This window comes from Salvelinus fontinalis, chromosome 13 (genome assembly GCF_029448725.1).
Source record: "Salvelinus fontinalis isolate EN_2023a chromosome 13, ASM2944872v1, whole genome shotgun sequence".
NCBI classification, from domain to species: Eukaryota; Metazoa; Chordata; class Actinopteri; order Salmoniformes; family Salmonidae; genus Salvelinus; species Salvelinus fontinalis.
In genome coordinates this window covers 31,764,257-31,779,111 of record NC_074677.1, presented here as the reverse complement: position 1 = coordinate 31,779,111, position 14,855 = coordinate 31,764,257, and positions in this window count along the sequence as shown.

Sequence of the window (14,855 nt, the reverse complement as noted above, 5' to 3'; positions counted from 1 at the left end):
TTAAATCCATTTTAGAATAAGGCTGTAACGTAACAAAATGTGGAAAAAGGGAATGGGTCTGAATACTTTCAGAATGCACTGTATATATATATATTTATAAGCAGTAAGGCACGAGGGGGTGAGGTACACGCATATGGTCAATATACCACGGCTAAGGGCTTTTCTTATGCACGACGCAACATGGCGTGCCTGGTTACCAACGTAATTACAGCAGTAAAAATAAATGGTTTGTTATACCCGTAGTATACGGTCTGATATACCACAGCTGTCAGCCAATCATCATTTAGGGCTCGAACCACCCAATTTATAAATATATACATATGTATACACAGTATATACCGTGACATTTTGAAAATGATGATAATGCCACTTTTCAACTTTGTCCACCTCTCGATTCCAAAAGCCAATAAAAATATATATTAGATGACAATTAACTTGTGCACATTCCTTCAATATAATTACACTATGCTCAACCTTAATTACCAACTTAGTCTTGGTGAAAACACTTAACAACTTTGAGTGAGGCAGGACAGGAATGTGGCCCGAAATGCTCATTGGAACTGGGAAATATGAGGTTTCAACTCTGTAATAACCACTTGAATGACCCTCCTAAGTCATATTTAGCAGACCTGTACAGGATTCATCCCCAAGTTTCATCAGTCTTGCCTCATTTGTATTTAAAAAGGAACTTATTTTTTTAACAGCATCCTCTCCTGAGTCCGTAGGGGAGTTGCAGCGATGGGACAAGACTAACTACCAATTGGGGAGAAATGAAAGGTAAGGTCATGGGGACGAAGATACTTCAATTTTCTTCCAAGAGTTGCTGAATATCCTCCTCCTGTCTACTGTTTTAATATACAGTATTTGGCATTTCTTGAGTTTTTATGTCAGCTTTTTGCTCACTCCGGTAACCTGTGCCTTAACATTAATCTGAGTCTGATCCTAATTAATAAACTGGTCATATTAGATTTCTAGAACAATGATATGAGGTGTACTGTATTTTATAGCATAGGCTAAGAGAGATGACATGCACAGTGCTTTTATGGTCAACATAACTGCTGAAAAAATAAGAAACAGAGCTATGGATGGCGCAACTGTTGCACATTGCATGCTAATTCAGTATCTCTGCACACAAGGATGTGTCTTACAAAATACACCTGAATTGACAGAGAAAAAGCGGCTTAACCAATTGTTGAAATATATTATTGTATCAGTACAAACAAAAATGCTCAGAGGTATTTGGCAATCATCTACGGGACTAATGGAAAACAAAACATCTGAACCAAGTGCTTTCCCCCCCACTCAGTCTCAGATATGGATATCAATTGTTACTGAAAAGCATGGAATTTTGCACAGATGGATAGAAAACAAGCAATTATGAATGGCTGTTAAGTGCCCAAAGCCTCGAACCATGTCATTGCATTTGAAAGAGAGACAGGCCAAATTTCCCTCGCTTCTTCAACATGAGCACACATAAATGTTGCTGGTCTTTTCCACTGACCCTTTTAAAAGTTAATCACGGTGAATTTACTCTGTGATTCTCAGCTTCTCATTGTTCCCCCACTGGCACAGGATGCAATTATTCTTAATGACAATTAAGATTTTGACCTTTAGTTTACTGAAAACAGAGGTGCACAAATTACTTTACAGCTTCCTTTGAGAAGTCCCAAGGTGCAGAGACTGAGATGAAATCTCATTGGAGGACTTAACTTGAAAGGTTAAGATACCATGGACATTGTTGTGTGCTTCCCACACATTCAATCTATGGCATGTTCCGTCTTGTTATAACAGTTGATATATACATTGGCCCTAAAGGGAAAAGTAGCGTTTAAAATGTAGTGATAGCATGCACACTTTTATACTTAGACTAGCAGGTTAGTCCATTAGTAGCTAGCTAGGTTTAACCCAAAAATGCTAATATGGCTAACACTTATTTGTACACGGTAGTTTTCTCTCTCTTATGAGTGCACAAGAAACACAATCAGGGCTGAAACAAAACACACAGCAACAAATGTTTGATTAGTCACGGCGTCTATTGCTCTTCTTAAATTTTGCACTTGCAAAACCCCCTCAGTCGTCCAAAACAAAGTGGGAATAAAAGCGCTGTGCTCCTTTAAGATTTAATTTAAAGTGAATTTTTTACCCTCAAAATACCAACATATTTGACATACATGGCCATCTGGAGTCATTTTGACCAAGAAAAAACTGTTGCTTTTTCCAATAATCAGCCTTCTTCTAAAACGTATTAAATTGTATTTTTTCCTCATCAATCTACACACAATACCCCATAATGACAAGGCAAAACCAGGATTTTATAATTTTTTGCATGTCATTTTGAACATGGTTATACAGTACCTAGTTATAACAAGTTATAACCATAGGCGAGTACATAAGGCGCTCCATCTCTGCAGGTGATCTGGTAAAAATCACGAATAGAGGTCCCCATCCACCCTCTGAGGATTTACAGTAACAGTCAAAAGTTTGGCACACCTACTCATTCAAGGGTTTTTCTTTATTTTTACTATTTTCTACATTGTAGAATAATAGTGAAGAAATCAAAACTATGAAATAACACATATGGAATCATGTAGTAGCCAAATCTAAAATCGATTTTGATTAACACTTTTTTGGTTACTACATGATTCCATATGTGTTATTTCATAGTTGAAGTCTTCACGATTATTCTACAATGTAGAAAATAGTAAAATTCAAGAAAAACCCTTGAATTATTAGGCATATTTTTATATGCAAACATTTTTTGTTATTTTGTTTTTGTACACAGTCACACGATACGTGGTATTGAGTTGAACAATCTTAGGCGAGTACATGGGGTGCTATATCTCGGCAGAGGATCTGTCTATCTGGTCAAAATCATTGATACAGGTCACCCTCCACCCTCTGGTGGTATAGATACATTGTTATTATGTCTTCAGAGAAATCTAGATTCAAGTAAAGATCCTCTCTTTCAAATAAAACATTTGAAGAACTGAAATTTGAAGAACCACCTTTGGGCTATGATAAAAAATGATGTCGCTAGAATGAGGGTTAAACCGCAAAAAGGCATGATTTGTTTGCCTCAGCCAACCTTCCTCCTGTGATGGACAGTCAAACAGCAGGCTGACCTTTATGAAAAAGGAGTCCATCTTATTAAAGCCTGTTCATATCTTAAACCCCTGTCACTTAATTATAATATGCTATTAATTAATTTCTGCCTTTTAACATGGACCCTTTTTTTGATCAGGGACCACAGGTCAATCAATACCAATATCCTGTTTGTGAAGGTGATCGTGGAGCCATAATTTACATCTTTCTAATATAATTAAAGAACCTTTTCCCCTCTCCATATTGCTTTATAAACTCATAATTATCATGCCTTAGGCTTAGTGCTTTCTCTAATGCAATTTCACTGTGCAATCAAAAACATTAGTGTGCGAGTGAATTATGTGTATGTCCATAGGTTTAATACAAAATGTGCAATGCTTGGTGTGTATGCTTGGTCACACTCTCAGGGGTGTGTTTTTTTCCACAGGTAACAGGCGTCGACACAGATGAGCTGTGTGCCTGGAGAGCGGATACATCGCATTTCTCGACATTTCAATTTCAGGAAGAAAGGGGCAGACCGTGCACACCAAATGGACCTTAAAATGGGTTAGGTTGACAGTGCAGGCTGAGGATAATGTCACCTACTCAACCCTATCCCAACACTATGCATTGATAATGGTAAGGGTACCCGACTTGCTGCCAACCAAATGTGTTTTTTTTTTACTCAAGGATGTGGTTGACTGGCCAACTCACCGAGATGCATTATAAGGCATATGCAGTACTATAGGCACATGCATTAAATGTGCATGTGTTACTCAGAAGCATGTCAACCACACTCATAGAAAAAAAGGTTTCCAAAAGGGTTCTTCGGCTGTCCCCATAGGAGAACCCGTTTTGGTTCCAATGTAGAACCCTCTGTATAAAGGGTTCAACCCAGAACCAAGAAGGTTCTAACTGCAACCAGAAATTGTTATTCAAAGGGTTCTCCTATGTGGACAGTAGAAGAACCCCAATACACTGATTACCAAAGGATCTGCCACAGGTAATAGAACTGCCACCACAAACACCAAACAGGAGCAAGATTACCATCCAAAAACGGTGTGCACCAATTTTGGGAGAACCACTCACTACATACCATTGCAAAATGTTTTAAAGCATTAAAATAACTGAGCAGTAAACACAGCCCTTAAAAATCCTCACAGGTCCTCCCGAGTGGCGCTGCATTGCAGTGCTTAAGGCATCACTACAGACCCGGGTTCGATCCCAGGCTGTGACACAGCCTGCCATGCCCTGGAGACTCATAAGGTTGAGCATTATTGGCCCAGCATCGTCTGGGTCAGTGGAGGGTTTGGCCAGCTGGGATTTCTTTGTCCCATCGCGCTCTAGCAACTCCTTGTGGCAGGCCGGGCGCCTGTAAGCTGACTTCGGTGGCCAGCTGGATGGTGTTTCCTCCGACACATTGGTGCTGTCTGGCTTCTGGATTAAGCGAATAGTGTGGCAAGGTTGGGTTGTGTTTCGGAGGACGCATGGCTCTTGACCTTTGCCTCTCCTGAGTCCGTAGGGGAGTTGCAGTGATGGGACAAGACTAACTACCAATTGGGGAGAAAAATGGGTAAACATTATTTAATTTTTTTACCCTTTCAACATTAACCTATTCCTCTGATGCCCTGCAGAACACTTTTTTGCCTTACTGGAGGGGAACATCCTATGGCTTATCCTACATTTATCATCAGGAGAAAAGTTGTCAGCAGTTCTATTCCAGGCTGCAGTGCGAGAGGGCCCTGAGCATGAATTATGGTAGGCCAAAAGTACATATTATGATAAAGTGGAATAATAGCATTTCACATTCATATGATATATTTCTACTTTCTGGTACAGACATTATTGGAGCAATCAATCAACATAGGGAAATGAAAGATTACCTTTCTGCAGAAGTAGAAAATGTTAGTGGAAGTCTTATTTATATTTCCGTTCACCAGTTGTGAGCAATTTGAGTTGTAAGGATTTCGCTTACGGGTGACCTCATCTTTTAGAGTTAAGGGCATGTAGAGTTTACCCAAGGAAATCAGAATGTATTACTTTGGTTTATAATTCAAACATTAATAAAACAATTTGGCCTGATCAATACAACCAACCAAATTGAAGCTAAAATATTGTGCTGTGTCGCAGTCATTTTGATTTCATGCCACCCATGACATACACCCATGGATGCTATGCTGTGTTCATAACCAAGTGGGTTGGTGGTATTTGCCACGTACGACTGGAAAAAATCCACTTGAATGGCCTTTTAATTGGTAATTACGAGTGGTCACTTTTCTATCATTCCTGAGTTCCAACTTCTCCCACATACTGACCTCTTAAGGCACACTATAATTATTATTATAAACACTATCATTTGTTTACATGATAGCTGTACTTTTAGTTTATGGTTGACACAGCTTGTTGGCCATTAGCCAATTGGCGTTTCTGAACGAGTTCAAAACATGTGAATGCATCCAACAGGTATTTATGACTTCACAAACGGTAATTACTAGCTCTAATTGCTAAATCAATTAACATAGTTCTGAATATTTTAATTATCTTCCTTGGATGTTGAGACTATGTTTTAGTGGAATGTATGTTGCAATTAAACAAGTTTATACAACGGGTGGGTCTAATCCTGAATGTTGATTGGTTAAGACCGCATTCCAGTCGGTGTCTGTTCCACAAGTTAGCACCAGCTAAATATACTCTGTTCCATCTGACTGCGCAATCTACTGTCTCATCAGCCCAGCCAGGCACTTTATAACCTCTATGGACAATTCCCTTGACCTCATGGCGAAGCATGGTGTTGGCAGCATCATGCTGTGGGGATGTTTTTCTGCGGCAGGAACTGGGAGATTACTCAGGATCGAGGGAAAGATTAACGGAGCAATGTACAAAGAGATCCTTGATGAAAACCTGTTCAGAACCTCAGAGGTGTATATACAAGCATTTTGTTACGTTACAGCCTTATGTCTTTCTCATCAATCTACACAATAACCCATAAAGACAAAGCAAAAACAGTTTTTTTGAAATTGTTGTAAATGTATTAAAAATAAAATATTACTATTATATTTTGTGTTAAACTTGGAACATTGTTATACTCAGAAGTATATTATATAAAGAGTGAAAGAGACTGTTTTTTACATCAGAAGTTAATGGTTATCTGTAGGAGCCAGATGGCTGTGGAATGTGTTAATGGAGATCTTTGGATTAGGCCTCAAGGGGGTTGAGGTCAGGTCAGATTCCCTTAAGGTTGTTTTATCCTATCACTTCGTCTTCCTGTCGGACCATAAAAGATGTAAGGATTGTAGAAAAGGAGGAGTGTCTAAATTTGAGTATATATACTGGTGGTGGAAACATGTGTGGTCGGATACAGCTGTATTGACCCTCTGGACAGAATAAACTTGGTTAAGCTTTCATAAATGTCCGTTTAGTTTTTTACTCTGAGAATTAGAACTTAACATTACATTTACATAAGTATTCAGACCCTTTACTCAATACTTTGTTGAAGCACATTTGGCAGAGATTACCGCCTTGAATCTTCTTGAGTATGACGCTACAAGCTTGGCACACCTGTATTCGGGGAGTTTTCCCATTCTTCTCTGGAGATTCTCTCAAGCTCTGTCAGGTTGGATGGGGAGTGCTGCTGCACAGCTATTTTCAGGTCTCTCAAGTCCGGGCTCTGGCTAGGCCACACAGACATTCAGAGACTTGTCCTGAAGCCATTCCTGTGTTGTCTTGGCTGTGTGTGTTAGGCGGAGCGACACAGGGGAACCCAAGAGCAGACTCAGACGAGGAAACAGGGATGAATGAACCAAGATATTGTGAATTTAAGTATGCCCTCTCTAATTCTCTCTTTCTCTCTCTCGGAGGACCTGAGCCCTAGGACCATGCCTCAGGACTACCTGGCATGATGACTCCTTGCTGTCCCCAGTCCACATGGCCGTGCTGCTGCTCCAGTTTCAACTGTTCTGCCTGCGGCTATGGAACCCTGACCTGTTCACCGGACGTGCTACCTGTCCCAGACCTGCTGTTTTCAACTCTCTAGAGAACGCAGGAGCGGTAGAGATACTCTTAATGATCGGCTATGAAAAGCCAACTGACATTTACTCCTGAGGTGCTGACTTGCTGCTGTGATTATTATTATTTGACCATGCTGGTCATTTATGAACATCTTGGCCATGTTCTGTTATAATCTTCACCCGGCAAAGCCAGAAGAGGACTGGCCACCCCTCATATCAGCTGATGTAAGAAGGGCTATATAAATTTGATTTGATCTAATGTAATACAGGGAGATATGGAGTGCAGATCCGGGGAAGCTTGGATGAGTTGCAGAAAACCAAATGTGGAGACTGAGGTTGGATTGAGCTGGGTAGAACCAGGTAAACAGGTCCGGAGGGGAATTAAAGGTAGTGGTGGTGAGCTAAATCCAGAACAGGGTAGTAGGGTGGTGAGATGTGGAACGGGAGATCAGATACAGAGCAGTAAATGAGCAGAGATTACAATCTGGCAGAGTGGAAGTAGCAGGACTGAGTATTTGTAGAGGTCTTAATTATGGAACGAGTTGCAGCTGGTAGGGATCTGCTCTGACTCCAGCACACCTGTCTCCAACCACACAATCACACAGAGAGAGAGCGAGAGAGAGAGTGTGTACTGGGGGAGTAACTGCCGGTCAAGAAGACACCGGATGAACACAAGAGGGCGTAGCAGGAGCAGATGTGACAGTGTGCTTAGGGTTGTTGTCTCATTGGAAGGTGAACCTTCGCCCCAGTCTGAGGTCCTGAGCGCCCTCGAGCAGGTTTTCATCAATGATTACTTGGTACTTTCCCTGCTGTTTTGTCTATCATAAATGTGTTTGACTGTTATTTTATAAAATAATTACGTTCAATTATTATGCGATTAAATAACAATTAATTAAGTAGTAATCTGGACACCACGGGAAAGTTATTCGACGAGTTACTAAACTCTAAAGACATAAATATCTCTTACATAAGTCACAGTCAATTCCTTCAGTCTCATTCTGGATATCTGCATGAACCCTAGCCTGAATGATGAATCAGCAATATACAAATGGCTTAACTTCTCTAGGATATGTGGGAGGCTAACGTCCTACTTGGCCAAAAGCCAGTAAAAATGCAGAGTACCAAATTCAAATATATTACTATAAAAATCAAACTTTCATGAAATCACACATGAAAGACACCAAATTAATAAAGCTACACTTGTTGTGAATCCAGCCAACATGTCTGATTTCAAAAAGGATTTACGGCGAAAGCACACCAAACGATTATGTTAGGTCAGTAGATAGCCACAGAAAACACAGCCAGTTTTCCAACCAAAGAGAGGAGTAACAAAAAGCAGAAATAGAGATAAAATGAATCACTAACCTTTGATGATCTTCATCAGATGACACTCATAGGACTTCATGTTACACAATACATGTATGTTTTGTTCGGTAAAGTTCATATTTATATCCAAAAATCTGAGTTCAGGCGGGACGCTACTGTCTCATTTGGCAAAAAGCCAGAGAAAATTCAGCGCGCCAAATTCAAATTAATTACTACAAAAATTTAACTTTCATTAAATCACACATGAAAGTTACCAAATTAAAGCTACACTGGTTGTGAATCCAGCCAACATGTCAGAATTCAAATAGGCTTTTCGGCAAAAGCAAACAATGCTATTATCTGAGGATAGCGCAATAGTAAACAAGGACAGAGAAGCATATTTCAACCCTGCAGGCGTGACACAAAACGCAGAAATAAAAATATAATTCATGCCTTACCTTTGACGAGCTTCTGTTGTTGGCACTCTAATATGTCCCATAAACATCACAAATGGTCCTTTTGTTCGATTAATTCCGTCGATATATATCCAAAATGTCAATTTATTTGGCGCGTTTGATCCAGAAAAACACAGCTTCCAAATTGCTCAAACGTGACTACAAAATATCTAAGGTTACCTGTAAACTTTGCCAAAAAATGTCAAACTACTTTTGACGTTAATTATCGATAAAATTGAAGACGGGATGATCTGTGTTCAATACAGGATTAAAACCAACTATAGCTAGCCTTCTGCTCACGCGCTTCTATCTAACAGGACACTTAATGTGACTCTCATTCAAGATGGCCATCCTTCTTCATTACACAAAGGAATAACCTCAACCAATTTCTCAAGACTGTTGACATCCAGTGGAAGCGGTAGGAACTGCAAGCAGGTCGATTAGAAATCTGGTTTCCCAATAAAACCTCATTGAAAAGAGAGTGACCTCAAAGAAATTCTGAATGGTTTGTCCTCGGGGTTTCGCCTGCTAAATAAGTTCTGTTATACTCGCACGCATGATTCAAACAGTTTTAGAAACTTCAGAATGTTTTCTATCCAAATCTACTAACACTATGCATATCTTATCTTCTGGGGATGAGTAGCTGGCAGTTGAAGTTGGGTATGCTTTTCATCCAATCGTGAAAATGCTGCCCCCTATCCTAGAGAAGTATTATTTACTAACTAACTAAATAATCACACAGTATTCCATAAACACACAAACAGGATAGCTTACACATTGATTTCTACACAATGCAATGAAAAGTCCCTAAAAAAAGTGGAAAAGTGGACTAAACCAATATGATGGCTTGTTACACAAAATGGCGGATTCAAAAGAGAGACAAAGGGAGAGACAAAGGACTTCCACTATCGCACATACAGCTGATAACTATGCTCATGGTAAGGTGAATACTTTGCACATGAACCGCCGCTCATTCTAAAAAATTGCAATGTACACATTTACGTGTGCATGTCTTTGTGGTCTCTCTGTTGAAAACACTCGACCCATCTACGGGGAGTAATTCGACAGAAAGTCTCTGGTTGTCCACCAGAGATCACCATGTCTTTTGTATTCGTAGCTTCTTGGTTTCGGAGTGTCTGAGAACGGATCTTCCAGAGGAAGTGTTCATTAGAATGGATCTTTCAACATACCACCTGGTGGTTCTCGGTCAAGTTTACTAGACTAAAGTACTTAAACAGTTGCAGAGCGAATGTTCCTGTGTAGTTGTCTTCTTCTTCTTCTTCTTCTTCTTCTTCGAGAGAGAGTTTGAGTTTCTAACCATGTCATACCTTTCAGCTCACGCTGTCAGTCCCGCTGGTCTAATGTAGAGCTAGAACCCTTTTACATGCCCGTAGCAACCCGGCAATGTACTGGTCTCTAGGGATTTAAATGTCTTAACCATTTGTAACGTATTCATTTAGCGCTGCACGTAACTGGTCTATAGAGCGTACTTCAGCGGGTAATTTTAAATACCTGGGGAAAAAGAGTGTTCCATTAAATTTGGCATAATGTCTGTGCTCACGTGGGTGTGGTTACTGAAGGGATGAACTTTACATGAAAAGTTCTCATTTAGAAGGCTTTTCTCATTTCATCTTCTCACAAATAGTTTCATATTTAATACTAAAGGTCCCCCATTTGAATGTAAACCTGACAACTGAGCGGACCAACTGTAACCTGATCCTTCAGATCTTCACAGGACAGCTCCGTTCATCTTTCCCTCGATCCTGACTAGTTTCCCAGTCCCTGCCGCTGAAAAACATCCCCACAGCATGATGCTGCCACCACAATGATTCACAGCAGGGATGGTGCCAGGTTTCCTCCAGACATGACACTTGGCATTCAGACCAAAGAGTTCAATATTGGTTTCATCAAACCAGAGAACCTTGTTTCTCATGGTCTTAGAGTCGTAAGGTGCCTTTTGGCAAACTCCAAGCGGGCTGTTGTGTGCCTTTGACTGAGGAGTGGCTTCCGTCTGGCCACTCTACCATAAAGGCATGATAAGTGGAGAACTATAGAGATGGTTGTCCTTCTGGAAGATTCTTCCATCTCCACAATGGAACTCTAGACCTCCCAGACTAAGGCTCTTCTCCCCCGATTGCTCAGTTTGGCCTGGCGGCAAGCTCTAGGAAGAGGCTTGGTGGCTCTAGGAGCTGGCCGCTCGGTACCCTTCTCCAGACACAATCCTGTCTCGAACCTCTACGGACAATTGTTTTGACCTCATGGCTTGGTTTTTGCTCTGTCAACTGTGGGACCTTATATATAGACAGGTATGTGCCTTTCCAAATCATGTCCAATCAAGTTGTAGAAACATCTAAAGGATGGTCAATGGAAACAGGATGCACCTGATGTCACATATTTCTAGGAGTGGTGGGTGTAGAGTCAGGTGCAGAGAGCAAACCTCCAAAGAAATGCGTTATTGCGCGTGTTCTAGCCAAACAAACAGGCAATGACCATAGAACACGTATGTCTCCAAAACAGTGAAAGAATATACAACACAATACACAGGCGAAAAAAACAACAGCACCACTGACAGTAAGGATAAGCACGCACAACAGCAAGCGAGCACTAAAGTATAAATAGACCAAATAAATGAACCAAAATGAGCAACAGGTGAAAACAATCAAGACAAAAGGGATCGGTGGCAGCTAGTAGACCGGTGACGACGACCGCCAAGCACCGCCCGAACAGGCAGAGGAGCCACCTTTGGTGGAAGTCGTGACAGTACCCCCCCCTGACGCGTGGCTCCCGAAGCGCGCCGACGTCCCGGAGGGCGAGGCGCAGGGCGATCCGGATGGAGGCGGTGGAAGTCACTCAGCAGTGCTGGATCTAAGATGTCCTCCACCGGTACCCAGCACCTTTCCTCTGGACCGTACCCCTCCCAATCCACGAGGTACTGCAGGCCCCTCACCCAACAACGGAATCCCCGTCTAGAGTCCAAGATGGCACGTACCGTATACGCCGGGGGCCCCTCGATGTCCAGAGGGGACTGAGGGTCCTCCGGTACCTCACCTTCCTGCAGGCGACCAGCTACCACCGGCCTGAGGAGAGACAAATGAAACGAGGGGTTAATGCGATAGTAAGGGGGGAGCTGTAACCTATTACACACCTCGTTTATCCTCCTCTGGACTTTAAATGGCCCCACACACCACAGCCCAAGCTTCCGGCAGGGCAGGCGGAGGGGCAGGGTTCGGGTCGAGAGCCAGACCCGGTCCCCCGGTGCGAACACGGGGGCCTCACTGAGGTTGCCCTCAGTGCTTACCTTCTGCCGCCCACCAGCCCGTTTTGGCGATTCCTGGACGGCTCTCCAGGTCTCTTTTGAGTGCTGCACCCATTCCTCCAACGCAGGAGCCTCGGTCTGGCTCTGATGCCAAGGTGCCAGGACCGGCTGGTATCCCGACAGGTTCGTGGAGGAGTGGCGGAGTGAGTTTTGGGCCACCTCCGCCCATGGGACGTACCTCGCCCATTCTCCTGGCCGGTCCTGGCAACATGACCACAGAAACCTACCCACATCCTGGTTCACTCTCTCTACCTGCCCATTACTCTCGGGGTGAAACCCTGAGGTCAGGCTGATCGAGACCCCCAGATGCTCCATGAATGCCCTCCAAACCCGGGACCTGAACTGGTGACCCCGATCAGAAACTATGTCCTCAGGCACCCCGTAATGCCGGAAGTCGTGGGTAAATAAGGCCTCCGCAGTCTGCAGGGCTGTAGGGAGACCGGGCAACGGGAGGAGAGGGCAAGACTTCGAAAACCGATCCACAACAACCAGGATCGTGGTGTTCCCCTGAGACAGGGGAAGGTCGGTGAGGAACGTCCACCGATAGATGTGACCAAGGCCATTGTGGAATGGGGAGGGGCTGTAACTTCCCTCTAGACAGGCGTCTAAGAGCATTACTCTGAGCGCACACTGAACAGGAGGAGACATAAAACCTCACGTCCTTAGCTAAAGTGGGCCACCAGTACTTCCCCCTAAGACCTCACACCGTCCTCTCAATACCCGGATGACCCGAGGAGGGTAGCGTGTGGGCCCACTGGATCAATTTGTCACGAACACCAAGCGGCACGTACTTCCGGCCCGCTGGACACTGTGGTGGCGTGGGTTCTAACCGTGACGCCCACTCAATGTCCGCGTCCACCTCCTATACCACCGGTGCCACCAGACATGAGGCCAGAAGTATGGGGGTGGGATCAATGGACCGCTCCTCGGTATCATAAAGACGGGACAGTGCGTCGACCTTAGTGTTACGGGAACCTGGTCTATAAGAGATGGTAAAACGAAATCTAGTGAAAAACATGGCCCATCTTGCCTGGCGAGGATTCAGTCTCCTCGCTGCCCGGATGTACTCCAGGTTACGGTGGTCAGTCCAGATGAGAAAAGGGTGCTTAGCCCTCTCAAGCCAATGTCTCCACACCTTCAGAGCTTTAACCACAGCCAGCAACTCCCGGTCCCCCACGTCATAGTTTCGCTCCGCCGGACTGAGCTTCCTTGAAAAGAAAGCGCAGAAGCTTCGGTGGCGTACCCGAGCGCTGAGATAGCACGACTCCAACCCCAGCCTCGGACGCGTCCACCTCCACCATGAATGCCAAAGAAGGGTCCGAATGAGCCAATACGGGAGCATCGGTAAACAGCGCCTTCAGATGACTAAACGCTCTGTTTGCCTCCGCTGACCACCGCAAACGCACCGCCCCCCCTTCAGCAGTGAGGTAATGGGAGCAGCCACCTGACCAAAACCTTGGATAAACCTCTGGTAGTAATTGGCAAACCCTAAAAACCGCTGCACCTCCTTTACCATGGTTGGAGTCGGCCAATTACGCACGGCTGAGACGCGGTCACACTCCATCACCACCCCAGATGTGGAAATGCGATACCCCAGGAAAGAGACGGCTTGCTTGGAGAATACACATTTCTCAGCCTTGACATACAGGTCATGTTCCAACAGTCGCCCAATTACCTTTGCTCACCAGGGACACATGCGCGGCGAGTGTGGCAGAATAGATCAGTATGTCATCGATATAGACCACCACACCCTGCCCGTGCAGGTCCCTGAGAATCTCGTCTACAAAGGATTGAAAGACGGCTGGAGCATTCTTCAACCCATATGGCATGACGAGGTACTCATAATGGCCAGATGTGGTACTAAACGCGGTCTTCCACTCATCTCCCCCCCGGATACACACCAAGTTATACGCACTCCTGAGATCCAGTTTTGTGAAAAAGCATGCTCTGTGAAATGATTCCACCGCCGTAGCGATGAGAGGTAGCCGGTAACTAAACCCTACTGTGATGGAATTTAGACCTCTATAATCAATGCACGGACGCAGACCTCCCTCCTTCTTTCTCACAAAAAAGAAACTCGAGGAGACGGATGACGTGGAGGGCTGAATGTACCCCTGTCCCAGAGATTCAGTGACATATGTCTCCATAGCCACCGTTTCCTCCTGTGACGGCGGGTACACGTGACTCCTGGGAAGTGCTGCGTTTACCTGGAGGTTTATCGCACAATCCCCTCGTCGATGAGGTGGTAATTGGGTCGCCCTCTTTTTACAGAAAGCGGTAGCCAAATCGGCATATTCTGAGGGAATACGCACAGTGGAAACATGTTCTGGACTCTCCACCGTCGTTGCCCCGATGGAAACTCCTATACACCTACCTGTCACGTTCCTGACCTTATTTCCTTTGTTTAGTTGGTCAGGACGTGAGCTGGGTGGGCATTCTATGTTTTGTGTTTCTATGTTGAGTTTATTGTTTGGCCTAATATGGTTCTCAGGCAGGTGTTTGTCATTGTCTCTGATTGGGAACCACATTAAGGTAGGCTGTTTCTCACTGTTTGTTTGTGGGTGATTGTTCCTGTTCGTGCGTTCATGTGTTTTATGTTCTCTCGTTCAAGACTGTAGCGTCGTTGGTTTCGTTTTGTTTGTTTTGTTCATGTTAAAGTAAGGGTTCCAATAAATATGGAAACGTACCACG